Source organism: Trachymyrmex septentrionalis, unplaced genomic scaffold, assembly GCF_001594115.1.
Source record: "Trachymyrmex septentrionalis isolate Tsep2-gDNA-1 unplaced genomic scaffold, Tsep1.0 scaffold79, whole genome shotgun sequence".
Lineage (NCBI taxonomy): Eukaryota > Metazoa > Arthropoda > Insecta > Hymenoptera > Formicidae > Trachymyrmex > Trachymyrmex septentrionalis.
In genome coordinates this window covers 1,740,782-1,744,075 of record NW_017305977.1, presented here as the reverse complement: position 1 = coordinate 1,744,075, position 3,294 = coordinate 1,740,782, and positions in this window count along the sequence as shown.

The following is a 3,294-nucleotide window of genomic DNA, read 5'->3' as shown; positions in this document are numbered from 1 at the left end:
ATCAGCAAGTTGTTGAAAGTAAATTTTTTTCTAATTTTACGCCAATTTGGATTACAAGTTATGGTAATAAAAGTATCTGGTTTTCTAACAATAGCCATTGCATCTTGATAATGCTGCAACATATTACGCAGTGAACTTACAAACGTCGATGGAAATATAATCATTTTTCCTATATGAGCATTATTATTATTAGCAGCATTTTGCCAAATAATCAATTAATCCTTGATAACTTTCAGCTCGCAGTTGTTTTTTATTTTGTTTGCAATAATTAATCCGATCTTTTTTAATTTTAACGTAATTATTTACAAGTCATTGTTGAAATAATCGTCTTCCCGTGATAAAAATATTAAAATCATCACGTATAGCTATTCGATATTTTATGTAAGCAGTTCTATATTATTCGTTTATTGTTATTTTTACGTTGTAAAAATTATAATAAATTATCATGTCAACCTTTATCATATAGATTATCATATAGATTATCATATAGATTAAACAATGGATATATCCATAGTTCTACATTTAGATTTATTGTATTAACTTGTTATAATGTCTTATTGTTTTTATTATAAATTGTAACATATGTTTCCGGAATTTCTCCATCTGCAGTAGTAAAGAAAACAGTTACTACTTCATTTAATTTTTGTACATTGTATCGCACGCGATCAATACCTTTTTTTGTTAAAAATCCTAAATGTAAATCACGTATATTGTAATTTTCAGTTAATTGTTGCATTTAGATTTCTTCATGCGTCATTCTACAGGATTGTGCAAAAATATTATTCGTACGCATTAAATTAAAATTAAATGTAAAATTTCTTCATCAAGATACGAATTTCGGTATAATCTACGTTCTGTTGCCTCATTATTATCTACGAAAGAATTGTCCATAGCTTGGCATTTTATTAGATGTGGGATATAATGCGATATTAATTTAATAAATATTAATGTAATAAATTTATCCTTGAATTTTAAAACAATAAGGTTCAGGTCTTTGTGTATTAAAATTTGAAATTTTTGTATTAAATGATGCAAATGAAAACGTATTATTATAGCAGCAAATACGATCATAAAAATGTTTTGATTTTGGATGATTTCCAATAAATTATTCATAAAGTTCATATGGAGGTTGAGATAAAGGTTGAGTAAAGGATTTAATTCAATAGATCCATGATTACAACAATCATTAAGGGCGGAATCCTATTTTTTGGGCGAAAAAAATTGATTTTTGGGGGACATTTTTTTTTACCAAAGTATAAAGTCAATACATTTGAATTTTTGAACATTATTTTACTATATTTAAATGTAATTACAATTTTTTTTTATTAAATTTGAGCCAATATTACGCCTGTTATCTCTCCTCAAATATGATGCCGCACGAAGTATCTCTGTCACTGATGTGCAAGATATCTTCCATCCTGGTCATCTAAAATATAAAAATCTGACAGCATTTAATTTTATATACATATAGTTATCGTTTGATAAACAGCCAAACAAAATTGATAATTGAGAAAATGGCGGTTTGTCAAATAAAAATCATCGATTTCGCTTTAAAAATTGGCCGAATTTTTTGCAATAAAAAAGTATATAACGGATTGTTTTTCTTTTTCATCGTACGATAAAGAGATATTTCCTCAATATGCAGTTCAAAACGGAAGATGATCGGTTATTATTATTATTATACTATTAATTTCGTAGATATCATGCACACCAGTCACGAAAAAGCTGTTTCGAGAAAAACGCGTTTGAAGTTTCAATGCGCTAACAAATAAACCTACCCAAATGTTACATTCCGACTTTGATGAGTTTTTAGTATGTTGTTTTTCAGACAAAAATAAACAAAACGTATTTTTTTTTATACGTGCTCATACGCACTTTTGAAATACCCTTTTGAAAAAAATTGGTTTTTCTGTTTCGAAGAAAATATCTTTGAAACCATAAGAGATAGAAAAAAATTTTCTAAATGAAAGTTGACTAGCATTAAGAGTACTTTAGAACTGTAATAAAATATTTTTTTTTATAAATAAATAATTGTTATTATAAACAATCTAAACAAAATTTTTGTTATTATAGTTATAAAATACTCTTGAAACCATTCAATTTTCATTTTAGAAATTTTTTTCTACCTCTTATAGTTTCAAAGATATTCGCTCGAAAGAGAAAAATCGATTTTTTTTTTAGTATTTTACCTTAAAAGTGCATATGGGTGTAAACAAAATATGTGTCGCTTATTTTAGTCTGGAGAACAACATACTAAAAACTCATTAAAATCGGAATGTAATATTTGGGTACTTGTAAGTTATATAACTGCGCGCCGATTTTATTTATTGTTTATAATTTCACTAAAGTTTTACGAATTTTGATTTAAAATTTGTTGTACACATTTCCAACATTTCATACTACAATATAATATTCCATTTAAAAAAATCGATTTTTTTACCCAAAAAATAGGATTCCCCCCTTAAACAAATTATTGTTATTAGCTACTTTTTCAGAATTAAAATATTTTGCACCACAATGTTTACAGTTTACATTTATTTCTTCTATATAACGTTCTGTAATATTTTGTAATTCATTAATACCATATGATGTATTAATCGATATAACCTTTTTGTAAAGCTCATGTTTTTTTTTAATATGTTCGATCTATAACCTTATTTTTATCAATTAGATTAGTGAGGAAAATGTTAATTTTGATTTATTAAATATATTAGCATTTGTTTCATCATAATATTTTGTGATGGAATTTCATGTAATAAATTTTCGAATTCACTATTACCATTTAAATTTATTAATTGATTTGATGTGCTTGGTATAGCAAAAGTAATATTATTTGATAAAATTTTCATAAGTGAGTTATGAATATTTTTAACGATTTCAGTATTGTTGTTAATATTAAATAATTTTATATTATTGTTTATTATATTAATTTCATTATTATTTTTTGTCCTAGAAACATTAATAATGATTGATGTATCAATTGTTTGTAATGTAATGGTAATTGTTTGTGATTTGCTGAGTACACTGTTTTTATAAATGAAATGTTTGAACTATGAAAATCTATTACTATGTCTTTTAACAAATTTGTAGAAATTTGTGATATGTTCGAACAAATTTTATTAAATAAAAGTTGGTAATCTTTTTTAATCCTCATTCGTTTTATTTCTTTCAGCTTGACATTTTGTTTTGTTTTCACATTTATTATGTTAAAATTTTTCTTCTTCTTCAGTTATTCGAATTTTTCTTCGGGAAATAATTAGTTATTATTTGAATATTAGTTTAAATGAATACAAT